The sequence below is a fragment of the Phyllobates terribilis genome, unplaced genomic scaffold, assembly GCF_046119375.1.
Source record: "Phyllobates terribilis strain yellow unplaced genomic scaffold, ASM4611937v1 Scaffold_2__4_contigs__length_985480577, whole genome shotgun sequence".
Lineage (NCBI taxonomy): Eukaryota > Metazoa > Chordata > Amphibia > Anura > Dendrobatidae > Phyllobates > Phyllobates terribilis.
The window spans coordinates 112,771,672-112,799,113 of record NW_027362762.1 but is presented as its reverse complement, the minus strand read 5'-3'; the positions used below and the strand labels follow the sequence as shown (position 1 = coordinate 112,799,113).

The 27,442-nt window shown below is 42.5% G+C and overlaps 1 protein-coding gene across 3 annotated transcripts in view; it reads right to left on the bottom strand.

The window, feature by feature from the left end:
* Nucleotides 1-27,442, bottom strand: part of RXFP2 (relaxin family peptide receptor 2) — a 650,298-nt gene that overhangs the window by 370,457 nt on the left and 252,399 nt on the right. The window lies entirely within an intron of this gene.

The following is a 27,442-nucleotide window of genomic DNA, read 5'->3' as shown; positions in this document are numbered from 1 at the left end:
TAGATGCAGAAAAAAATATATTCAGTTTGCAACCTGATGGAGGTCAGTATAGATGGACTAATACAACAAGTCCCACACACAGCTAGAAGCCCAATATTTTTTCAGAGGTAGATGCAGAAAAAAATTATATTCAGTTTGCAACCTGATGGAGGTCAGTATAGATGGACTAATACAACAAGTCCCACACACAGCTAGAAGCCCAAATATTTTTTCAGAGGTACTGTAGATGCAGATAAAAATTATTTTTAATTTACAACCTGATGGAGGTCAGTATAGATGGACTAATAGAGAAAGTCCAACACACTGCTAGAATGCCAAATATTTTTTCAGAGCTAGATGCAGAAAAAAATTAGATTCAGTTTGCAACCTGATGGAGGTCAGTATAGATGGACTAACAGAGAAAGTCCCACACACTGCTAGAAGGCCAAATATTTTTTCAGAGCTAGATGCATACAAAAAATTATTTTGAATTTGCAACCTGATGGAGGTCAGTATAGGTGGACTAATAGAACAAGTCCCACACACTGCTAGAAGGCCAAATATTTTTTCAGAGCTAGATGCAGAAAAAAATTATATTCAGTTTGCAACCTGATGGAGGTCTGTATAGATGGATTAATAGAACAAGACCCACACACAGCTAGAAGCCCAATATTTTTTCAGAGGTAGATGCAGAAAAAAATATATTCAGTTTGCAACCTGATGGAGGTCAGTATAGATGGACTAATACAACAAGTCCCACACACAGCTAGAAGCCCAATATTTTTTCAGAGGTAGATGCAGAAAAAAATATATTCAGTTTGCAACCTGATGGAGGTCAGTATAGGTGGACTAATAGAACAAGTCCCACACACTGCTAGAAGGCCAAATATTTTTTCAGAGCTAGATGCAGAAAAAAATTAGATTCAGTTTGCAACCTGATGGAGGTCAGTATAGATGGACTAATAGAATGATGCTATGCCCAAAAGATTTTACTTCACTAGGTGCAGTAAAAAAATTGGTATTCTATACACAGGTGGTATATCTTGCAACACAGATAGGCTACTCCACTGACTAACACACTCTGCAATAGGCCAAAAAGGATTAGCTTTGCTAGATTCAGCCAAATGCTGTGAAAACAACTTGCACAGCACTGGCACAGACCTGCCTGGCAAAAACTGATAGGAACTGATGTAACCTAGTCCTGAAAAGGACTCCAATTACAATTAGTCTTTACTCCCACAACCTATCTATTTAAGAGCACAGACCTGACTGATAAAAGTCGTAGGAAATGCTGTAACCTAGTCCTTAAAAGGACTGCAATCACAACTATTCCCTACTCCCAAGCTATCTGTATATTTGTGCGAAAATTGGCTTGAAATTAACAAGGTATAGCGCACACAGCAACAGCGGTGCCGTCTAACACGCAGCTGCAGCAGTGAGAAAATGGTGGCGACGGGGAAAATGGCTTGGTCTTATAGGGCAAGGACATGTGACATACACTGCCAATGACACATGCCCTTGCTTGTGTGAAAAAAAGCACTTCGCTCCGTGTGTGCGCTGCTGATAGGCTGACAGATTGCACCTCCCCACTGTAAATGCGGGAAAGAGAAAAAAAAATGGAGATCTTCATTGTTCCTGCAGAGATCCATCCCCTGCCCCTCCCCCCACCCCGCTGTACACTCAAACTGCGTATTAACATTAATTTTCATCATTACTGAGAAAAAATCCAGTTATGATTTTGGTGCACGAACAGTTATCGAACATAACCTCGAACAGTCGAATTTTTCTCAAATTGTTCGTGTTCGCCGAACGGCTCGAAAACCGCCCAAAACAGCTCGAATTTGAGATTGGCGAACAGTTCGAGTAGAACAACGCTCATCTCTACTTTTAACACTCCGGTAGGTCATTTTGAGAATCTGGTGATGCCTTTTGGTCTTATCCAGTGGCGTACCGCCAATGGCGGCAGACCACGCGACTGTTATGGGGCCCGTGAGCCGGGGGGGGGCCTCATAGCAGTCCAGGGCTGGACATACTGCCGTCGGTGCAGCTGCGCCAAGTCCCCACCATGCAGCTGCACCAAGGGGCCCGCAAGGTGCAGCTGCTCCCTGCACGCGGCGGTCAGGGAGCGATCCCTGCAGCTCCGCTGCTGTCAGGAGGAGAATAGCAGCGGAGCTGGAGGGTTCGTCCTCTGCTTCCTCCCTGACCCAGGCGCGCGCAGCTTGATGACATCATCATGCAGCGCTCGCCTGGGTCAGGAAGAAAGCTGCCGGCAACCTGGAGAATGCAGCTGCAGGGGAGCGAGCTGAGGTAAGTTGTTGTTTTTTTTTTGTTTGTTTTTTTACTGAAATGCTGGGGAGGGAAGGTGGGGGGAGAGCAATGGTGGGATGGTGGGGCTGCGGAGAGGAATGATGAGGCTGGGAAGAGCAATAATGGGGCTGATGGGACTGGGGAGAGAAATATTGGGGCTGGGGAGAGGGCTGATGGGGCTGGGGAGAGGAATAATGTGGTTGATGGGGCTGGGGAGAGGAGTGATGGGGCTTGGGATAGGAATAATGGGACTAATGGGGCTGGGAAGAGCAATAGTGTGGCTGGGGAGAGGAATAATGGGGCTGACGGGGCTGGGGAGAGGAATGATGGGGCTGGGAAGAGCAATAATGGGGCTGATGGGGCTGGGGAGAGGAATGATGAGGCTGGGAGGAGCAATAATGGGGCTGATAGGGCTGGGGAGAGCAATGATGGGGATGGTGGGGAAGGGGAGAGCAATGACGTGTTGCTGGGAGAGAGCAATGATGGGGGTGCTGGGAGCGAGCAATGATGGGGTGCTGGGACAAAGCAATAGTGGGGGGGCTGGGAGAGAGCAATTATGTGGGGCTGGGAGAGAGCAATGATGGAGGTGCTGGGACAGAGTAATGATGGGGGTGCTGAGAGGAAATGATGGAGGTGCTGGGAGAGAGCAACCATGGGAGTGCTGGGAGAAGCAATGATGGAGGTGCTGGGACAGAGCAATGATGGGGGGCTGGGAGAGAGTAATGACGAGGGTGCTGGGAGAGAGCAATGATGGGGGTGCTGTGAGAGAGCAATTATGAGGGTTTCACTTTGCTTGTACTGTGAAGCCTTGTATGTTTTCTGTGTGCACATAGCCTTACAGTTAATTGGGGAGAGTCACAGAGACTGAATAATTTATATTATTGGCCGGTGCCGATTATAGTTAATGGGGGGCACAGTGCTGCTTATCACTTTATATTTTGATTACTAAGTGGCTAATAGTATATTAATGGGGGGGGGTACATATCTGTATTCAGGGGCGCAGAGCGGGGGAGACACATGTATGCATACAATATGTGACCTTGTTATTTTCTAGGCTGGAGATCATCGTGACAAGACGAGTCGTGGCTGGGAGATGTCGACATGAAGGTTGGAGAAGATGGAGAAGAAGCAGCAGAACCGACTCTGATCAGATGAGACGTCAGCGGTAAGTGCCTGGATGTAAATATTATTCTGTATCTGCACTGTGTGACTTGAAGTGATAATGTTATCTGTAAAATCCCTTAGGTCACATTCTCACATTTGTGTGAAATGTCCGTGTGCTGCCAGATCTTTTTATCGGATGGTCCATGGACTCGTAAAGTTTTATAGATCCATTCACACATCCATGAAAATCACGTATCTGAGAATGAGATCTAAGAGGGTCAGAGAATGTCCTGTTCTGATCCGATTTTGAGGATTAGAATAGGACATGCTCAATGTGTCAGTAAAACAGGGCAGCACACCGACACTGCACGTACTCCCCTGGTCTTACCAATGCACCTGCATTTTTTCAGAACCTTATTAATGACATCCTGAGACCTTTGATTGGTAAGAATGCGGTTGTGTATTTGGATGACATTTTGATTTACTCACCAGATCTAGAGTCCCATTGGCAGAGTGTACGTGAAGTTTTGCAGTTATTGAGTGATAATTCACTCTTTGCTAAGCTGGAGAAATGTGAGTTCGCTGAGCAGAAAATTAGTTTTTTGGGGTACATTGTCTCCAGCGAGGGCTTTGAGATGGACCCTGTGAAGGTTCAGGCTGTGCAGGAATGGCCTAGGCCTGTTGGTTTGAAATCTATACAGAAATTTTTGGGTTTTGCCAATTATTACAGGAAATTCATTAAGAATTTTTCTGTAATTGTTAAACCTCTAACCGATCTCACCAGGAAAGGTGCGAATACGGCCCAGTGGACTACTGAGGCCATTGAAGCGTTTGAGTATCTCAAAGAGAGGTTCAGTTCTGCCCCTATCCTTATGCAGCCTGATGAGACCAAGCCTTTTTTGGTCGAGGTCGATGCTTCATCGGTGGGGGTCGAAGCAGTTTTGTCTCAGGAGAACAAGGGTGGAGTACATTCTTGTGCCTTCTTTTCGAAAAATTTTTTGGAAACCGAACTGAATTATGATGTTGGAAATCGGGAGTTGCTGGCTATTAAACTTACGTTTGAACATTGGCACCATTTTTTGGAAGGCGCTAGATTTCCTATTCAGGTTTTCACAGATCATAAGAATTTGATCTATCTGGATGCTGCCAAGCGCTTGAATGCCCGTCAAGCTAGGTGGACACTTTTTTTTTCTCGGTTTCATTTTTCTGTTACCTATATCCCTGGTACTAAGAATGTTAAGGCCGATGCTTTATCTCGCAGCTTCTCTCCTACGGTCGGTGCCGAGGAGGAGAGCATTTTACAGACAGGAGTTGTGGTGGCGGCATTGGACTCCGTTTTGGAGGATGCGATTCTGAAAGCTCAAGATGATGCTCCATCTAACACTCCCCATGGGAGGTTGTTTGTGCCTAGAGCCTTTAGGAGAGATTTGTTTGTGGAGTGTCATGAGTCTCGGTTGGCAGGTCATCCAGGAATTTCAGAGACTAAGAGACTTATCAGTCGCAGTTTTTGGTGGCCTGGATGGCAGAAGGAAGTTATCAAGTGGGTGCGTCAGTGTACTGTGTGTGCTAGGTCAAAGGCTTCCCATACTCCTGCTGTGGGGTTGCTTTGCCCTCTGGAGGTTCCTAGTGCTCCTTGGACGCATCTCACAATGGATTTTATTACTGATCTTCCTGAGTCCGAGGGTTTTACTGTCATCTGGGTGGCCGTGGACCGTTTTAGTAAGATGTGTCATTTGGTTCCAATCATTAAGTTGCCCTGCGCCAAGACACTCGCTAAGGCGTTTGTTAAGGAGATTGTCAAGCTTCATGGCGTTCCCACGGATATTGTTTCTGATAGAGGACCTCAGTTTGTAGCTCGCTTTTGGCGTGCTTTTTGTGACAAGTTGGGAGTCCATTTGTCATTTTCGTCTGGTTATCATCCTGAGTCTCATGGACAGACTGAAAGAAAGAACCACAATGTTTGACAGTTTTTGTGTTGTTTTGTGGAGGACAATCAAGAGGTGTGGTCTGAGTTTCTGCCTCTCGCAAAATTTGCTCTTAACAATCATACATCCTCCTCTGCTGGGTGTTCTCCTTTTTTTTGTTGTACAGGGAGACATCCGTCTTTTGGTTCGTTCTACAAATTGGGGTCGGCGGTGCCGGAGGAGGAGAATTTTTCCGGTGATTTGGAGAGAGTTTGGACTAATGTACATTGCAACCTTCAAGAGACTAACAAGAAGTCCAAGAAGTATTTTGACAGGAAACGTAAGGAGGTTTTGTTTACTGTGGATGACATGGTTTGGGTGTCCTCGAAGAACCTGCGGTTGAGGATTCCCTCTAAAAACTGGGTCCTAAGTTTGTGGGTCCATTTAAAGTGCTTCAGGTTGTTAACCCATCTGCTGTTAGGTTGGATGTCCCTACTTCCTGGAAGATTAATCCTGTGTTTCATGTTTCCTTGTTGAAAAAGGCTGATGTATCTGATAGGGATGCCACTGTCACAGTTCCTCCTGTTGTGGAAGACGGCGAATATGAAATTTCTCGTATCTTGAATTCTAGACGGCATAGAGGGAGATTAGAGTATCTTGTCTCCTGGAAGGGTTTCGGTCCCAAAGACAACTCCTGGGTTAGGACGGATGATGTCTCTGCTCCTAGGCTTGTTAAAGCTTTCCACAGGAGGTTTCCGGATAGGCCTGGGCCTGGAGGATCCGGAGGATCCTCATAAAAGAGGGGGTACTGTTAGAACCCTCCTGTTTGTTTTTTTCCATCTTGTGTTTTTTGGTCACGTGACCATCTTCCTTTATATTCCAGCTCTACCCTTGTGGCTGTGCTGGACTTCAGTGTTTGACTGTTTCTCTAGCCAGGTGCTTCGGTGCCTTTCTCTGTCAAGTTCGCTTGGTCCTCTGGGACCTCTAGTACATTTTTGTCAGTTTGTCTTTTTGTGTTCTGCAACAACTTCTCTGTTTAGGAGGTGTCCCATTTTTGTCCCAGTCCTTAGTTCACTAGGAACAGGCAGCCTGCTACATTCAGCTTAGTCTTACTGTAGGGGTAGCTTTCCCCTATCTTTCCTTAGAACATGTTGCAGATCATAACAAAAAAGCTGGCTGAGGGCAACTCAGGATTAGACTGATCTCTCCATATAGTTCCCCTCCAGCTCATCAAACTATGTTTTCTCTGAAACACCGGAGCAATAGTGCAGTCAGACTCTGATTCATGCTGACCGTGGTTTGGGCAATATGAATCAAGTGACAGACCATGAAAGTCAGATGTGTGAAGCAAGCCTGGTAAGGGTTATATAGTAGGTGTCCAGGTTTAGTGATTGCATCAAGAGCCATACTAAAACGTGTGTTATAATATTATTTCAGGAACTAATTACCAGGTAATTTAAATTTTATGCCCCGTACAGCGGAAACTGATATAATTGTCTTCATTAATATAATCTATCTCCTCAGAATATAATAACTTATTTTTTGGTGGTACGGTATTTCTAATTCTCTACTCTTTTTATATTATGTACAATTTCAGTACATTCAGATTTATAGTGGAATATTGTTGGCTTTGGCATGCCATCGGTTCCAAATTAATGATTTACAAATAGGACAAATCTCCATAGATATAATACAACCTGTAACAATGTATCTACCACATTCCAAACTGCTTTGAGCACAAAGTTAAATGAACTGGAAATATTACTACTGCCATGAGACCAACTAAAGCTGGCAATGAAGAAACCCCTCCGGGTACAAACAATGTATTATTCAAACTACTTGACTAACAATAGCAGAAATGTAAAGACTATATATAAACATATGCAAACAGTGTCATAAATGAAAGTTAGACTCTGATTAATTCAGATAAATTGGAATCCTACATCAAAAATTGTTAAAGTGTTATACGACACGTGATCACGCAATCACTTTTTTTATTGGTGGGGCCACCATAGTTCCTAAATAGTGATGAGCGAGCATGCTCGCTACTGCTCGGTGCTCGCCCGAGCATCTCACTACTCGAGATGCTCGGCGCTCGCCGAGTATTTCCGGGGTTGCTTGCCGGGAGCTTAGGTCCCGTCCCTGCATGTCTGGCGCTCTTTAGAGCGCCAATCAACATGCAGAGATTCCCTACCACTCACTGTAATGCCGTAGCCATTTTGGTTGTGGCATTACAGTGATTGGCTGGCCGCACAGCGTCATCAGGTCTATATCAGACCTGGCGCCACCATGTTCGTCACAGTCACTCCGGAATTAGACAGTGTAGGGAGAGGTGCTGCTGAGCTAGGGAGAGATTTGTTTGTGTATTAGGTAGTGTAGGGAGAAAAAACGAAAAAGAAAAAACATTACACATATCCATCTTAACAAACAGTCCTTTTGAGGACTAACTAATCCATCTGCAGAGATATCAGGCAGGCAGTGTATATAGCAGACTGCAGTGCATACAGCACAAGAGGCTCCGTTCCATTCCAATTCTGCCTTCTGCTGCTGCTTGATATTTTAAATATACAAAGGCCCAGGTCTCAGGGGCCAGGAATACTTTTCTTTGGATCTTAATCCTCATTATTTGCTTAAAAATCAATCCAGAGAACACAATTTTTCTGCGCCATTTGCTTGTTGGCACTGCAGAATACAGCCAGGTCCTTTCCATATTACAGCCTTTTAGGTTTGTGGAGACGGAAGCATTGCGCAACCTGATGGCGGCGGCCGTCCCTAGGTACTCGGTCCCCAGCCGCCACTATTTCTCCCGGTGTGCCATTCCCGCATTACAGAAGCACGTGTCCCAAACCACTAGCCGTGCCCTCAACAAAGCAGTTACCGGGAAAGTCCACATAACCACAGACACGTGGACAAGTGCTTGTGGGCAGGGACGGTACATCTCGCTGATGGCACACTGGGTTAACATAGTGGAAGCAGAGACCCAGTCGGACCTAGGGACGGAACACGTCCTCCCGATGACAAGGATTGAGGGCCTTAGGTCAATCAGGGAGGCCCCCACGGTCTACAGCTCCTGCACCTCATCCTCCTCAGCCTCCTCCTCCTCTTCAGCCTCCATCTTCGAAATAACCACATCAGTCATAAGTTGGAAGCACTGCAGCACTGCCTCGGCCAAGTTGCAACAGGCTGTGCTGAAGCTAATATGCTTAGGTGACAAACTGCACAATGCTGAAGAGTTGTGGACAGCTCTGAAAGAGCAGACAGATCTGGGACTCACACCGCTGAACCTACAGCCAGGCATGGTCGTGTGCGACAATGGGCGGAACCTGGTGGCGGCTCTGAGGCGAGGCAAGCTCACACACGTACCACGCCTGGCCCATGTGCTTAACCTCATGGTTCAGTGGTTTCTCAAATCCTATCCGGAGCTGCCGGATCTGCTTGTTAAAGTACGCTGCCTGTGTGCCCATTTTAGAAAGTCAGCTACAGCTTCCACCGCCCTTGCAGTGTTTCAGCAGCGTTTGCAGCTTCCGGCTCACAGACTGGTGTGTGATGTCCCTACGCATTGGAACTCTACACTGCAGATGTTGGGAAGGATTTGTGAGCAGAAGAGGGCAGTTGTTGAGTACCAACATCAACAAGGCCGTCGGTATTCAGTTCAGACTCCACACATAAGACCTCAGGAGTGGACATGGATGTCAGACATATGTACCATCATCCAAAACTTTGAGGGCTCCACCAAGATGGTGATCGGTGATGACGCCATAATTAGCGTCACCATCCCGTTTCTCTGTCGTCTGAAACCCTTTCTGCTCACAATCAAAGAGGATGTATTGCAGGCAGAGGACGATGAGAGCAAGGAACCATACAGGGTGATTACACACAGCCAAGCCTCATCTCATCCTAACGTGGATTGGGTGACAATGAGGAAGAGGAGGAGGAAGGACAGGAGCTAGTTTCATGCACTATAGACGGTACTACCTTCACAGCTGTCATAGCGTCTGTTCAGTGTGGATGGCAAGAGGACAGAGAGGAGGAGGAGGAGAAGGAGGAGAGCATGGTCAATCATCCTTTTGGTGAGGACACGGAAGTCTTGCCTGTTAGTAGTCTGGCACGCATGGCTGAGTTTATGTTACGCTGCCTTTCCCATAACCCTCGCATTCTCAAAATTTTGGGTGACAGTCATTACTGGTTGGTGACACTTCTAGACCCACCCTACAAGGAGAACTTTATATCTGTTATTCCTGAGGAGGACAGGTCTACAAAAATGGGGCTGTACCAGAAGGCCCTTGTTGTGGAACTATTAAAAAAATTACCATCTGAAAACACTGGCGGCAGAGGGCACTCTTCATTGGATAACCAAGGAGTACAGGCGAGAGAGACACAACTCCAATCCAGCAGAGGCAGGGGAACACTGTCAAAGTTCTGGGAGAGTTTTCTCAGACCCTCCCATTGCACAGGCCCTGAGGCGCGGGGTACTCTCACAAGGAGTGCAAAGTTTTGGAAGATGCTGAGGGAGTACCTTGCTGACTGTACCAATGTCCTCCATGATTCCACTGTGCCTTATAATTATTGGGTATCCAAGCTGGATACGTGGAATGAACTGGCTCTCTATGCCTTGGAGGTCTTGGCCTGGCCTGCCCTGCCACCAGCGTTTTATCAGAGCGGGTTTGTAGTGCCGCTGGTGGAATTATAACTGATAAGCGCATCCGCCTGTCAACTGAAAATGCTGACAGGCTGACTCTTATAAAAATGAACAAGGGCTGGATTGGGCCAGACTTCTCAGCACCACCAAATGATAGCAGCCTAACATAAACTCAAATCCAGTGTCTTTTCTTGGGAGGTGTATTCCCATGCACCTTTTCACACCCAGACATGGTATACGCTTCCCGATTTTGGCTATTTGCTCTTGTCCTCCTCCATCTCCTCATCCTCCACCACCATATCACCAGGGTGACCATGGTCCATGATGCAACACCCGCATAATTTTTTTAAAGGGTGCTTATGATGCCCGTAAAAAAATTTTTTTATACAGTATGTTCAAGTATACTCCCAGGGGTAAATGTTTGTCAGCCCATACACTTAGTGCATGGGCATTACTAGTAATGGAGGCCCGCTCTTTTCTAATGGGAACATTTTTTATGAGGCCCTCCTCTATGTCTCTTCCAAGGGGCATTGAATTGCCTCCAAATTTTTGGCAGCCCTTGCATTCACTGCATAGGCCAACACTATGGGAGACTCGCTTCTTTCTAATGGGAATTTGTCGTTACTGTGGCCCTACTCTATGTGTCTTTAAATTCTTAGTGGGGTTTTTCCTGAAATAGGTGAGCCATTGGACTCACTGTATACCCCATAACTGTATAGCAGACTCTCTCCTTTCTAATGGGAATTTGTCGTTACTGTGGCCCTGCTCTATGTGTCTTTAAATTCTTAGTGGGGCTTTTCCTAAAATTGTTCAGCCGTTGGACTCACTGCATACCCTATAACTGTATAGCAGACCCTCTCCTTTCTAATGGGAACATGTCGTACTTGTTACTGTGGCCCTGCTCTGTGTGTCTTTAAATTCTTAGTGGGGTTTTTCCTAAAATTGGTCAGCCGTTGGACTCACTGCATACCCTATAACTGTATAGCAGACCCTCTCCTTTCTAATGGGAATTTGTCGTTACTGTGGCCCTGTTACTGTGACCCCCTGATGAAGGACGCACCAAAACGCGCGTCGGGGTGAGCGCCACATCAGGAGTAGGACCATTGAGCCCAGAGCTATTGCTATACGTGCATGTCCCATATACCAGGTATGAATCATTTGAACACAACACATATACGGTGGACATGTAGTATAATCTACTAATTACTATTGATGTCATTTGGGAATTAATTAGTCTTGACACAAATTATCCCTTGATATGTGTATACACTGAAGGCTATTATCCTGGGTACGCCTATACTGGGTTTAATTGTCTAGGATCGAATCCTTTTACTGTGTGACCTGGGATATACCACTGACATTCACAAGCATAGTTGTAGTTACTGCTATCTAGCCCTGGTGTCTCTTATATATAAAAATATTTAATATTTTCTTATTGCAATATGGTATCTCTATGTGTGTGTGTGTGCTCACTTTTTCTTTGCTGCCATGTACCCAAATTGTCACAATAAAGGTCTTTTTTAACTAAATATCATTGACCTCTTTGTCGGATATATTTATATATTGGTTGTTGTTTCCTATAACTGTATAGCAGACTCTCTCCTTTCTAATGGGAATTTGTCGTTACTGTGGCCCTGCTCTATGTGTCTTTAAATTCTTAGTGGGGTTTTTCCTAAAATTGGTCAGCCGTTGGACTCACTGCATACCCTATAACTGTATAGCAGACCCTCTCCTTTCTAATGGGAACATGTCGTACTTGTTACTGTGGCCCTGCTCTATGTGTCTTTAAATTCTTATTGGGGTTTTTCCTAAAATTGGTCAGCCGTTGGACTCACTGCATACCCTATAACTGTATAGCACACTCTCTCCTTTCTAATGGGAATTTGTCATTACTGTGGCCCTGCTCTATGTGTCTTTAAATTCTTAGTGGGGTTTTTCCCAAGTTTTGGCAGCCTTTGCAGTCACAGCATGGGATTACCACTATAGGAGACCCGCTCCTTTATAATGGGAACATTTTTTTTACTGAGACCCTCCTCTATGTCTCTTCGAAGGGTTATTGGGTTGCGTCCAAATTTTTGGCAACCCTTGCAGTCACTGGAAGCGCAATAACAGTATAGGAGACCCACTTGTTAATAATGGGAACAACAAAGCATAGCCGGCTGATGGCTCTCTAACAATAGCGAGGGCCGACTGCTGGCCTTTTTAGAATAGTAAGGGCCGTCTGATGGCCCTATAAAAATAGGCTTTATGACTTTCAAAGTCCCATCATAAAAAAAACAGGATGTGTCTGATGATGTGTCACGCACCACATTGCCAGCTAAGGTTGTAAAATGTTAAAATGACATTTCCTGGTGAATGCATTTGTATTAAAAAATAACATAAAAAAAACAAAACAATAGGATCTTTCTTTAGTATAAAAAACAGCGTCACCAATTTAACCTCAATGTAATCACATTGTTCAGCTCCTGCGCCTCCTCCTCCATCTCCGAAATGACCACATCAGTCACAAGCTGACAGCACTGCAGCACTGCCTTGGCCAAGCGGCAACAGGCTGTGCTGAAGATAACATGCTTAATGTTTGATTGACAAACCGCCCAGCGCTGCAGAGTTGTTGAAAGCTGTAACACAGCAGCCTGATCTGTGGCTCTCACCGCTGAACATACAGCCAGGCATGGTCGTGTGGGACAATGGGCGGAACCTGGTGATGGAGAACTGACACCCAGAGTAGATACGGTTTCCCTCTATGCCAGTCCTTTCACCGAGCTAAATACAACTCTCATAAAAAAAAAGCTGTGGACTGGCTCCATACCGTGCCTGGCCACATTCACCTGTCCACGTGTTTGTGGGTAGGCGGTCCTTCCCAGTAAGTGCACTGGGGAGGGCACGGATAATGTTGTGGGACCCGTGCTTGTGGAAGGCGGAGACGATACCGAGAAAAATAATGGCGGATGGGGACCAAGTATGGATACCCGGCCGCCGCCGGCATGAGGTTGTGAAAATCTTCCGCCTCCCCGAGCCTAAAAGGCCACATTTCAAGTGAAAGCAGCTTTAGAGGACTTCCTGGGAGAAATGACAGCTGGGTAGATATGGTTTCCCAAGTCCTTTCACAAAGCTAAAAATATGGCTGTGGTGAAATACAACTCAGCAAAAAAAGCTGTGGACTGGCTCTGTACTGTTCCTGGCCACATTCACCTGTCCACGTGTTTGTGGTTAGGCGGTCCTTCCCAGTAAGTGCACTGGGGAGGGCATGGGTAACGGTATGGGACCCGTGCTTGTGGAAGGCGGAGACGACACCGGGAGAAACAGTGACGGCTGGGGACCGAGTATGGACACCCAGCAGCCGCCGGCATGAGGTTGTGAAAAGCTTCCGCCTCCACGAGCCTAAAAGGCCATATTTCAAGTGCAAGCAGCTGCCCAGAAATCTGGCAGTTTAGTGTTGCGGCCTGTGAGTGGGTGGGTGGCTGGCTGCATACTTGCGCTTGCATTCCAAGTAACAGAAAACTAAGCAGATGGTGGCCTCTATCATCATCATGGCCTCACCTCTGCACTATGAACTCTCCTGAAGGAGAAGCCAGGACAAGCCGGAGGAGTCTCCGGTTCTCTGGTGGGCCCGTCCAACCCTGCCGAGAAGCAGCCCTGGCTAAGAAAAGTGTGGGGGAAGGTTCCCGGACACTCTAGGCTGCTTTTTTAATGTGGATCAGACATGCTTATGCATGTTATTTCTTAAACCGCATTGCAGATCAGGCCATTGTCCAACTCTGTATTCATGAAATTAAATGCGCAAAGAAAGATGTTTGTGCGTCAAAGCACCACTGACAAGTGCGAGTTGATGTTGGATGGGCTGCCATTGCTTCTGCAACAAGTTGCATTAGAGGACTTCCTGGGAGAACTGACACCCAGGGTAGATACGGTTTCCCTCTATGCCACTCCTTTCACCGAGCTAAATACAACTCTCAGCAAAAAAAGCTGTGGACTGGCTCCGTACCGTCCCTGGCCACATTCACCTATACACGTGTTTGTGGTTAGGCGGTCCTTCCCAGTAAGTGCACTGGGGAGGGCACAGGTAATGTTGTGGGACCCATGCTTGTGGAAGGCAGAGACGATACCAGGAGAAATAGTGGCGACTGGGGACCAAGTATGGACACCCGGCCGCCGCCGGCATGAGGTTGTGAAAAGCTTCCGCCTCCATGAGCTTAAAAGGCCACATTTCAAGTGCAAGCAGCTGTCAAAAATGTGGCAGTATAGTATTGCAGCCTGTGGTGGGTGGGTGGCTGGCTGCATACTTGCTCTTGCATTCCAAGGAATGGGGTAGGGACAACTGAACGCTGAACTGGGACAAGGACGTGGACGTGATTGTTGCAAGTGTGCAACAACAGGTGTATGGCGGGAGGCATCTTCGCATTGGCCAAGGATCACTTATGATGGGCACACTTTTAGGCAGTGACCTGGGAGTCAGAAATGCTTCCAGAGGTCTTGGTCACCGTATGCATGTGTCTGATGATGTGTCACACACCACATGACCAGATAAGGTTGTAAAATGTTAAAATGACATTTCCTGGTGAATGCATTTGTCTTGGTTGAAAGCAATGCAAAAGTGCAAAAACGCATCAAAAACGCTACGTGTGAACATAGCCCAAGGTGTGGAGGAGTATTTTTGTTTTTGGTTACTTATTTTGCCTTATATACAAGTCATTACCCTGGAAAGGATGTTCCTTAACATATTTCCCAGGAAAATCCATTTTGGTTTCGTTTTTGTATGTTTTATTGTGAGTCCGTAAAAGTGGCGTAATACTCTGACCACGTTGTTGACAGCAGTGATCTGGGAGTCAGAGATGCTTCCAAGGGTCTTCCCCATGCTGTTCCCATGTCATTTGAGCACTGTTCCCATCGATTTGGGCAATTTTTAGGCCCTTTGCAGACCGCCTGGGGGAGACGCCTGAAAAATGCTCGAGTTTCCCATAGACTTACATTGGGCTCGTTGCTCGGGTCGAGCACCCGAGTATTCCAATTTGCTCGACCCGAGCAATGAGTACCCGACCATTTTAGTGCTCGCTCATCACTATTTATAAACATAAAGATGCAGTTAATCTAGCACTCTGAAGGCTAAATCATTTGTCATTCCATATTACAATGTAGCAAAGGAGCATTTATATAATTGAATTTAAGAATATTGTAGTCTAGTAGTCATTTCATTGTCCTTTTCTTATGATGTATTGATGTATATGGCCAGATGGTGCTTTCCTGATGTACATCCGAAAAATTCTTCCCAATCATATTGTAAACCTAGCCTTAGTCATCAAATTAAATGATCTGTAAAATCAATAAAATTTGCTTTATAGGTCAAAACCATTAATAGGTACAGGTGGGTATAGAGTGTATACCCTCACCCCTTTAAATTTCCCTGCTCACCTTGTGGGTTGTGTATAGGACACTCACAACACTTAGGAAAACCTCCAATAGTGCTGCAGTTTTCTCTCACAATAATAATGTATTGGTCAGTAGTAAGCAAATTGCCTTGAAGAAGGGGGTATGTATGACCCCGAAACATTGTCTATGAAATGAAGAAACTAATTGAAATCTAGAAGTTGTATGTTTGATAAAAATAGAACAAAGTAAATTCTCACTTTTTTTAACAAGTTTACACTCCTTGCCTTAGTCACAGCTTGAGTCCTTCAAAACGACATTCACCTGATTAAAAATCCACCACATGAATAATAGTAATTATTTTTATAATAATTATTATAATGAGTGTGTGAAGTGGTATTATGTAGCAAAACTCTGGAACCATCAGTAAGTCCATCAGGTTAATGACTTAAGCTTCATTCACATGCTACAATCACAGCAAAACTGCATTTTTTTGCTGCAATTTTTTAGAAATCACATGAAACAATGAATTTTTCTTTGCGCTTGCATCATAAAAACACTCCGCAGCTGCAATGTGTGAACACAGCCTTACAGTTTACTAGTCTGTTACTAAAGTGCAATTATTGTCACCCTAAACCACTGCATTGATCTGTGATGTATGATATTTCGGTTCTGAGCTTTACAAAGAACTCCAAGTGTTCAAAGATGTAAAATTTTTACTTCCTTGGTGAATATACAGTAGTTGAACAAAACCTCTATGAAGATGCTGAGAATGTATGACGATATTGGACGTTCGGGTACATCCTATTTTGCAGTGCGTTCCTGGAAATGGGCATACCAGTCATCAAAAATCATTGTGGTTTGCTCTGATGAAGAGATTGGAATACCTTGAAACGTGTTGACAAATAAAAATGGCATCCACATTTCTTTTGGTTTTCTATCGAATATTGGATCTCTGGCAATACGGACCTACACCCACCCCATTTCCCAGCATTTGTATGCCACATGCCTCTGTCGGCAGATATATAGAAAAATTCTAACGATGCAAAAACTTTTTTTGTAAAAAAAAAGCATTTTTTAGTGTGTGATACTAGCCAAATATAAAAACCAATATAAATTGGGTAGCGCTGTAATCGTAATCACCCAAAGAAAAAAAAAAAATCGAATCAATTATACCAGATGAGGAACGGTATAAAAAAAAATGAATCGAATTCTTGACCTGCTATTGATTTGTTCATTCTGCCTCCCAAAGATTGCAGTTCACATTTATCCTGTGCTCTACGCTGAGCGCTTACACCGGGGTTTCCTTGTAAATCTCTACAATACGTGATTCAGACAGAAGATTCTATTTAATTAGGCAGATATGGCTGGGTGATGAAGGTTAAAGGGAATGCATCATCGGAAAATGACCTATTGTTTAAATTAAGTTTCTGTGCTGTGATTTTTTTATCACCTCACAATCTATACTAAAAGAAGTGTAAAATAAATTGAAAACCTTGCAATTTTCAAATTGGCCAGTGGAGCTGTTTAGACTACTTCCTGCTCTTTGCAGAAGACATTCCAGAAGTCTTGTTATCATCATGGGCAGAATTACAATGACAGCTAACGCCTCTATATACAGCACATGACACAGAATTCACCAATCAAAGCATGTGACATCACAGCTCCTCCTCCCTTCACAATGACCTTTGCACATGCTCATCAAATGCTTCATTTCAAAAGATAGGATTTGAGTCAGTCTAAGGCCACGGCCCCAGTATCAGTACTCAGTCAGTATTTTTTCTCAAGAGTGGGAGCCAAAACCAGGTGAGGAACAATCAGAGAAAAGGTATAATAGAAACAAGTCACCAATTCTGCATTTATCACCCACTCCTGGTTTTGGCTCCCACTCCTGGGAAAAAATACTGACTGAATACTGACCAAATACTGATAGTGGGGCTGTGGCCTAATGCTGCTAATTTACATGTGGATTTATTTTCTTAAAGAACAGGAAATGTAAATTTAGAATAAAAAAGTGACCTGTGTGCAAATTGCAAGATTTCATATTTTTTTTAAATACATATTATGATATGAAAAATAGCAAAAAAAACATTACCAATATGGATGCTCGAGCATGCACGTTGCTTGAGATTTACGAGCATGCTCGGGCGAGTACCTATTATCTTCAACGTGCTCGGGGGTTATGTTTTCGTCGCTCCGTGAACATGATTTGCGACTGTTTGACAGCTTTAATACATGTGAGGAATACTGGAAAAACAGGCATTCCTCACATGTATAAAAGCTGTCAAACAGTCGCAAATTATGTTCACGGAGTGACGAAAACGTAACCCCCGAGCACGATGAAGATAATAGGTACTCGCCCGAGCATGCTCGTAAATCTCGAGCAACGAGCATGCTCGATCATCACTAATTACCAACAGTTTTAAAAAAAATACAATTAACATAAAAACCTGAGAACAGAAAATGTCTGTAAAGTGCTGTGAAATTATAAGTGAGTAAAATAAATAAATACATTTAAACTGTAGGCTATTTTCAGATGACATATTCACTTTAAGTGGTGTGTTAATGAACCCGAAGCTACTTAAAGGGGGAATAAATGTATGCAAGGAGATTACATAATGGCTCAGTCACATGTAGTCATTCAACCATTTTTTTATTTTGAAATCCTTAAAATATCTATTCTATGTTGGATATAACCTTGGATTCTACGAAGGCCTCTTCAGGCACTCTTTTTTTTCTTGAGGTATAATTCTGGGGTAATGAAGTCTTTTTGGTTATTACACCTAAAATAATTAATATTTCTGGACATGTGGACTATGACTAACGTAACGACTTTTCAAGTTTTAGGAATACCTTAACTGTCACGTTCTAGTACGTACTGTGATGGATTTTAATATGAAAGAATAAGTCCAGCTAGCAGAGTTCTAGATAAGCTTTTCTGTCTGGTGCAGCCTACAGTTCTCTTCTCAGTGGTGCTTTATTTTTGAGAATATTTTTGGTTAGAAATGGAAGTGAGTCCAAGAAATATGATGATCTCTTAGACCTCCAGCAATTAGCTGTTTATATGCTTTCCTCAATGGGAATATTCATAGTTTCCTATGAATGACAGGATGCACACATGGGTGTACAACTCATTACAAGACAAGGCTCTGATAATTATAAGTCATCACACAACTATGTTTATATAAGATGACAGATATTAAATCATTGGAACTAAAGAGTGCAAAAATCCTAAAGCCATATGACAAAGAGTTCTTTAATTGCATAAAGATGCATTGACTAATGATGAGTGAATCTGCTGAAATTTGAATTTGTTAGATTGGAAATTCAATTTAACCCTGTGGTTCAGTTGTCTTCTTCCGTCAGTTCACCGATGAAGTTCTCACTGAGCCATTGACATCTTCTGGAGTCCTGCATCTTCAGTGTCTCCTGTGCTGACTATACTGCATTATGACAACGCATGACCCAGTGAAGACCATTGACTGGGCTGATGATGACACATGGGGGCCAAGTGATTATTAGTTTTATTATTTTTTAACTACTTCCTGGCCCTTTTGAATCCAGAAAATGTGTGGATTTGATGGACTTGCGCAAATGTTAAAAAATACTAATTCTGGAGAATTTTTTTGTGAAATTTGAGGCAAACACACACTATACTTGCACACCGTTTTTGAAAGATTTCAGCAGGGAGGTTGTTCCAAACATCTTGACAAACCAACCACAGATTATCTATGGATGTAGAATTGTGCAAGACCTTCGATCTCTTCATGTATCACAGACTTGATGATATTGAAATCGGGTCTCTTGGGGGGGCTACTTCCTCTTCTTTACACTGAAGATTGTTCCTAATGACATTGGTTGTATATTTGGGATCATTGTCCTGCTGCAGTATACATTTTGAGCCAATCAGATGCCTCCTTGATGGTACTGCATGATGGTTAAGCACCTCCATTTTTCCACAGGAGGGTGGCAGCACTCTGCACCTCTGAAAAGAAATATCCACCACTTTGGGATTTCTATGTATTTATTATTTTGTTTTTTGGAGACACTTGGCACTTTATTTGCATATAGACCCTTTTTTTTGCTGTTTGGGTCTATGTACACTAGTGCCTCCCTCCATATCGACAAGGGGCACGACAGGGTAGAGGAGTTTAATCCAGTCTACCATGGAGGAAGTGAACCGTCGACGTGCGACGTGCAATATCCTTGGGGCTCAAATGAGTGAGATCCACATATTTTCTTCTTTTCTGTCTGATTGTATGCACAATGACACTTTATATGTTTAATGTTCTATCATATTTGTCAGGAGTTAGTGGATCCAGGATGGATCTTAATGATTTAAATTAAGATGAGATGATATCTGTTAAATGGAAAATCCTGACAAACATGAGGGGTATTTGTTGAGCGACTTAGTCCTTCCTAAGATGGGGTTATGCCAGATGCGCTTTTTATATTGTGATTAATTAAAAGTTATATTTTTTAAAAAAGAAATAACCCTCTAAGCTAGTTATATGCAGTAGTCAACATGGATACAGCATTACTGTGTATGGCGGGCAATCCCCTCATGCTTATTGGCTGTTTAACAGCCACTAAAGATGCGGGCCGGGGACTCGAGCATGGTGCTCGAGCACCCATGATACCTGATTATCGAGCAGTGGCGAGCATGCTCACTCATCACTAGTAATGATGTGTCAGGAGTCAATTTACCATAATCACATACCTCCTTCTCAGTTCAGTTTGCTTTTATGATGAGAACGCTGGAATATAAAGAGGGATGACCTGAAGAGCTTTCCTGACTACACTGACATCCAAACAAGTATCAGAAGTGTTATATAGCAGTTCAATCATTAGAAAACACCCACTATTACATATTTAAGGTTATCATTTGTTTTCTCTAAAATGGCCACTGTGACAGTAAAATCGTTAGCATACCTTAATTGGTCACTATGGGAATTATTAGTAGCTTTACTAAGTGTTTCCATCTTTATGTATGAAAAGTCAAATTGTGTAATTGTGTAGTCAAAATGTAATTTATGGCATAAATTCACCGCTAAAAGTAATAGTTACATTTCACAGATGAGTATTATCAACACGTGACATCATTTCCCTCTCTAATAGAGAAATTGAATAAAAATTACCGTATGTATCATGATGCTGTGGAAAGCTTGTAACACAGTAGATTACAGCTAATAATTCATAGATGCCTTAAAAGTGAAAGGGCTATTGACTTTTTAAAGGGGTTGTCCAGTGCTGGACTGCCTTCTTAAATAACTGTTCTCAAGTTTAAAAGTTATCCCCTATCCACAGGTTAAGGGATGTATTTTTCATCACTGAGAGGTCCGACCTGCATGGTCCCCACAGATCCCGAGAACCAGGGCTCTGAAGAGCCACCATCTTAATTCATTCATTCTTCTTAATGGGAGCATCAGAGATTGCTGAGTGCTGTGCTTGCTTGATCCTTGGTGCTCCTATTAGAATGAATGGAGAGTTAGTGCGCATGGTTGACTTCCGCTCCATTCTCGTGATCAGTGGGGCCATGGTGGTTGGACCCACAGTGATTGGAAAGTTATCCCCAATCCTTTGTATAGGAGATTATTTTCATACTTGAGAACACACCTTTAAGTGACCCACATAAAAGAAAAAAAAACATATATATTAAAAGCCATATACTTACTTCCCAAACAGGCAACACTTCTGAGATGTCATTACTCTGATTACTGACGGTCACACAATATTTGCACGTTACGTGGTCGGCCGCAGGCACATGTCCACTGTGACGGAATAGAGAGGGCTACAGACAATCAGCAGCATGTTCTGATTGGCTGAAGTGGCCACATGACACATACAAATGGCACATGACTGCTAGGGATCACTGAGCCGACATCACAGGAGTAGCGCCAATTCATGAGGTCAGTATATGTTTTTTATTTTAAGCGGGGCACACTAGCAGTTAAAAAGAGGTTGTGAATTGATATACAAATGAAGCTAAAGAGCTATTGTAGATTTTAAGTCTCTGTCATTACTCTATATGCCCCACCCAGCTCTGTCTCCTCCTGCTTGACTGTCAGCATCTATGGTGTGAGACCTCAGGCAAAGGAGCTGTCAGTCAAGCAAGTGGAGGCAGCGCTGGGTGGGTAATAGATCTGGAGTGACAGAGGCTTTAGATCTACAAATAGCTGCTCAATCTGCATGCATATCAATTCAAATGCTGATTTTTCAGCAATGGAAGAATGGACTGGCCATGTAAAGGCTTTGCTGGACTTGTCCTCGAAAGAGCTACATGCACATATAAATAGTTTGCAGTGTGAAATCCTGCTGTCAGATATCGTTTGAGGCAACATTCAAAAATTTGTTGCATACAGTCATAGCCGAAAGTGTTGGCACCCTTGAAATTGTTCCAGAAAATGAAGTATTTCTCCTAGAAAATTATTGCAATTACACGTTTTGTTGTACACATGTTTATTTCCTTTGTGTTTATTAGAACAACACAAAAAATGGAGAAAATAAAGCAAATTGGACATAATTTCACGAAAAAAAACAAAATGGACACGACAAAATTGTTGGCACCTTTCCAAAAATGAGGGTAAACAACTTTGTTTCAAGCATGTGATGCTTGTTCAAACTCCCCTGTGGCAAGTAACAGGTGTGGGCAATATGAGAATCACACCTGAAACCAGATAACAAGGGATGAAGTTGACTCAATCTTTGCAATGTGTGTCTGTGTGCCACACTAAGCATGTAGAACAGAAAGAGGAGAAGAGAACAGTCTGAGGACTTGAGAACCAAAATTGATGAAAAATATCAACAATCTCAAGGTTACAAGTCCATCTCCAGAGATCTTGATGTTCCTTTGTCCATGGTGCACAACATGATCAAGAAGTTTACAACCCATGGCACTGTAGCTAATCTCCCTGGACATGGACGACAGAGAAAAATTGATGAAAGCTTGCGTTGCAACACAGGATAGCTTGGATGGTGGATAAGTAGCCCCAATAAAGTTACAAAGAAATTTAAGCTGTTCTGCAGGCTCAGGGTGCATAAGTTTCATTGTGAACTATCTATCAACATTTGAGTGAAATGAAACGCTAGGGCAGGAGATCCAGGAGGACCCCACTGCTGACAAAGACATAAAAAAGCTAGACTGCAGTTTGCCAAAATGTACGTGAGTAAGCCAAAATCCTTCTGGGAAAGTGTCTTGTGGACAGATGAGACCAAGAGAGAGCTTTTTGGCAAAGCACATAATTCTACTGTTTACTGAAAAGGGAATGAGGGCTACAAAGGAAAGAACACAGTACCTACAGTCAAATATGGTGGAGGTTCAAAGATGCTTTGGAGTTGTTTTGCTGCCTCTGGCACTGGGTGCCTTGACTGTATGCAAAGCATCATGAAATCTGAAGATCACCAAAGGATTTTGGGTTGCAATGTATTGCTCAGTGTCAGAAAGCTGGCTTTGCGTCCTACGTTGTGGGTCTTCAATGACCCCAAACATACTTCAAGAAGCCCCCAGAAATGGATGGAAACAAAGCACTGGAGAGTTCTGAAATGGCCAGAAATAAGTCTGCATCTAAATCCAATTGGACACCTGTGGAGAGATCTTATAATTGCTGTTTGGAGAAGGCGCCTTCAAATATGAGAGACCTGGAGCAGTTTGCAAAAGAAGAGTAGTCCAAAATTCCAGTTGAGAGGTGTAAGAAGCTTGTTTATGGTTATAGGAAGTGATTGATTGCAGTTATTTATTCCAAAGGGTGTGCAGCCAAAAATTAAGCTGCAGGTGCTAACAATTTTGTTTGGACCATTTTGGGGTTTTGTGTGAAATTATGTTCAATTTGCCTTTTTCTATGATTTTTTGGGTTGTTCCAATACACACAAAGGAAATAAACGTGCATAAAAAACATGTGTAATTGCAATAATTTTATGGGACAAATAATTCATTTTCTGGAACAATTTCAAGGGTGCCAATACTTTCATCCATGACTGTATGTATACATAGTAATTATGTAATTTAAAGTATTATTCCTTCCTGCAGAAGAGTTAGTAGCAATATTATAAAAAGAGAGGCTTTAGTATCTGAATGTTATTCAGACAAAACTCAGAAATGCTTGACTTCAACAGCTAAGCTTAGTAGTGTTATCTAATCATAGGTGCCAGGTCGTCTTTACCTTTGTGTAGACATTATTAAAATTTTCTTTTATTTAGTAAGTAGTTCTGCCAGAAAGAGAGAATGTTCATCATCTCATGTAGTCATGAACATTTTATTAAGGATATATCAGTCGATCTCCTTATTTTTCTGTTCATATGGTAACACTCTTGGTCCCAAAGATGTCAAGAGAAAGAAACCAACTGCATACTTACCAAAATAGTCGGTGACCACTCTGAACAGGCGCTGAATACAACAGGCAGGTAGTTGCTTTTGTTAGCAACTACCTGCCTGTTAGTTTTAGGCCCATTTAAAAAAATAAAATAGTCCTAGAAACCCCTTTAATGTTTCATTTTCTTTACTATCTTTCTCTAACTCGTCATCTTTTCATTAAAGCGTAACTTAGTTTTAAAACAATTGACAAAGTCAGAGACCCAGAAGGGTTTTAAAAAGAAATGAGGAAGTGAAGATGGATCCAGCTCAACACACCGGGCAATTAATTAAAATTCAACAATCTTTATTGGCATATCCTTTTAAAAATTTGTAGAAAAGACAAAAAATGGACATCTCAGACGACAAAGCATATATTATGGGGTGGGGTGTATAAAAAATGCCATACGCGTTTTGAGTGAAAAACTCTTGAACACTGGCTATGAAAAAGAATATTCTGAACTGGGCTTAAGTATACTAACAAATAATCATGGATACAAAAACACATGAAAACAATCAAGGAAATACCAATCACAGAGAAGAGTAGACTGAATATATGAAAAGAAAAAGGTGCAAACAAAACAAAAATGTACCCTGGAAAAACTGAATGAGAAATTTGTAATGCAATACATATGAACAACTATGTGCGTATACATGTATACATATGAGAGAGTCTTAGAGAAAACGTGTACAAGTAAGAGCAGAAAATATCCCAAAAGAAAAAGAGAGAAAAAAGGGGAAAAAAACAACAACACAACCTGCAGACAATAAATATGTGCATGAATAAATTTTCAATAAACATTAACTGCAGAAAACTCTAAAAATAAAAAATATACAGTACAGACCAAAAGTTTGGACATACCTTCTCATTTAAAGATTTTTCTGTATTTTCATGACTATGAAAATTGTACATTCACACTGAAGGCATCAAAACTATGAATTAACACATGTGGAATTATATGCTTAACAAAAAAATGTGAAACAGCTGAAAATATGTCTTATATTCTAGGTTCTTCAAAGTAGCCACCTTTTGCTTTGATGACTGCTTTGCACACTCTTGGCATTCTCTTGATGAGCTTCAAGAGGTAGTCACAGGAAATGGTCTTCCAACAATCTTGAAGGAGTTCCCAGAGATGCTTAGCACTTGTTGGCCCTTTTGCCTTCACGCTGCGGTCCAGCTCATCCCAAACCATCTCGATTGGGTTCAGGTCTGGTGGCTGTGGAGGCCAGGTCATCTGGCGTAGCACCCCATCACTCTCCTTCTTGGTCAAATAGCCCTTACATAGCCTGGAGGTGTATTTGGGGTCATTGTCCTGTTGAAAAATAAATGATGGTCCAACTAAACGCAAACCGGATGGAATAGCATGCCGCTGCAAGATGCTGTGGTAGCCTTGCTGGTTCAGTATGCCTTCAATTTTGAATAAATCCCCAACAGTGTCACCAGCAAAGTACCCCCACACCATCACACCTCCTCCTCCATGCTTCACGGTGGGAACCAGGCATGTAGAGTCCATCCGTTCACCTTTTCTGCGTCGCACAAAGACACGGTGGTTGGAACCAAAGATCTCAAATTTGGACTTATCAGACCAAAGCACAGATTTCCACTGATCTAATGTGCATTCCTTGTGTTCTTTAGCCCAAACAAGTCTCTTCTGCTTGTTGCCTGTCCTTAGCAGTGGTTTCCTAGCAGCTATTTTACCATGAAGGCCTGCTGCACAAAGTCTCCTCTTGACAGTTGTTGTAGAGATGTGTCTGCTGCTAGAACTCTGTGTGGCATTAACCTGGTCTCTAATCTGAGCTGCTGTTAACCTGTGATTTCTGAGGCTGGTGACTCAGATAAACTTATCCTCAGAAGCAGAGGTGACTCTTGGTCTTCCTTTCCTGGGGCGGTCCTAATGTGAGCCAGTTTCTTTGTAGCGCTTGATGGTTTTTGCAACTGCACTTGGGGACACATTCAAGTTTGCCCAATTTTTTGCACTGACTGACCTTCATTTCTTGAAGTAATGATGGCCACTCGTTTTTCTTTACTTAGCTGCTTTTTTCTTGCCATAATACAAATTCTAACAGTCTATTCAGTAGGACTATCAGCTGTGTATCCACCTGACTTCTGCACAACACAACTGATAGTCCCAACCCCATTTATAAGGCAAGAAATCCCACTTATTAAACCTGACAGGGCACACCTGTGAAGTGAAAACCATTTCCGGTGACTACCTCTTGAAGCTCATCAAGAGAATGCCAAGAGTGTGCAAAGCAGTCATCAAAGCAAAAGTTGGCTACTTTGAAGAACCTAGAATATAAGACATATTTTCAGTTGTTTCACACTTTTTTGTTAAGTATATAATTCCACATGTGTTAATTCATGGTTTTGATGCCTTCAGTGTGAATGTACAATTTTCAAAGTCATGAAAATACAGAAAAATCTTTAAATGAGAAGGTGTGTCCAAACTTTTGGTCTGTACTGTATATATATTTTTTGTCTTATCCCTTTTCTTTGTTTTTTTCCTTTTGGATTCAGTATTACGCTTTTGATAGTATAACATAATTTCTCATCTGAGATTAAGCCCTGATGAAGCATATGTGTTAATAGAAAAATGAATAATTAAAAAAAAATTGTAAAAAATTATCCTTTTTCTCCTTTTTCTCTTTCCTTTTGGACTCAGTATTATGCTTTTGATAGTATAACATAATTTCTCATCTGAGATTAAGCCCTAATGGAGCGTATGGATTAAGGAAAAAAAAAAAAAAAAAAAAAAAAAAAAAAAAAAAAAAAAAAAATTCTCCTTTTTCTCCTTTCTCTCTTTCCTTTCAGGGCTCAATATTATGCTTTTAATAATGTAACATAATTTCTCATCTGAGATTAAGCCCTGATGGAGCATATATGTTCAAAGAAAATATCCAGAAAGCTTCTTTGTTGCGGACCGCATCAGTATGACTACCGCCTCTAACATGTTTCGGTATTTGTTCTATCGCGTTATACACGCAGACCAATTTTACTGCGATTATGACATTCCACAAAATGTTTTGGGATATTAGAGATGTTCCTATCTGTGGGCTCTTCAATGTCATAAAGGTGCTCCCTGATTCTAAATTTGAGTTTACGGATAGTTAAACCAACATATTTGAGGTTACAGATTGTGCATTCCGCAACATAACCTACGATCACTGTTGCAGATTAAGAAGCTTTTTATACTGAATTTTTCACTCTGATCGTAATTGTAAAAATGAATGGTTTTAAACAACACTGTGCAGGTTTTGCACAGAGCATGTCTACACTTAAAATAACCCTTTAATGACAACCATGTTTGAGATGTGGGTTTTTTGTGATGGTTAACATGCAAACTAGGTGATAATACATTTCCTAGCGTTTTTGCTTTCCTTTGCACTATTCTCACTCCGTCTTTTAAGATGTTTGTAATGACGGGATCATCTTGCAAAATGTGGACATTGAGTCGCACTATCTGGGAAATGAACCTAAAATACGGACTATGATTAAGAACCAAAACTGGCAAGCTGTTTTTTTTATTTGATTTCATCCTAGTTTTATTAATTAAGTCCATCCTATTCCTAGTGTTTGCAATCTGTTGTGCCCTGTTTAAGCTCCAATTGGGATAGTGTCGATCAGAAAGGCGCTGTCTGATAGTCCTGGAGTCTATGTCAAAGCTGGCACAGGAGCTGCAATTCCGCTTAGCTCTAATAAATTCACCCACAGGAACAGCTTTGGTAACATGAAAACGGTGGAATGAACGAGCATCCAAAATTGTATTACCTGCTAAAGGTTTTCTGTAGGTTTTAGTT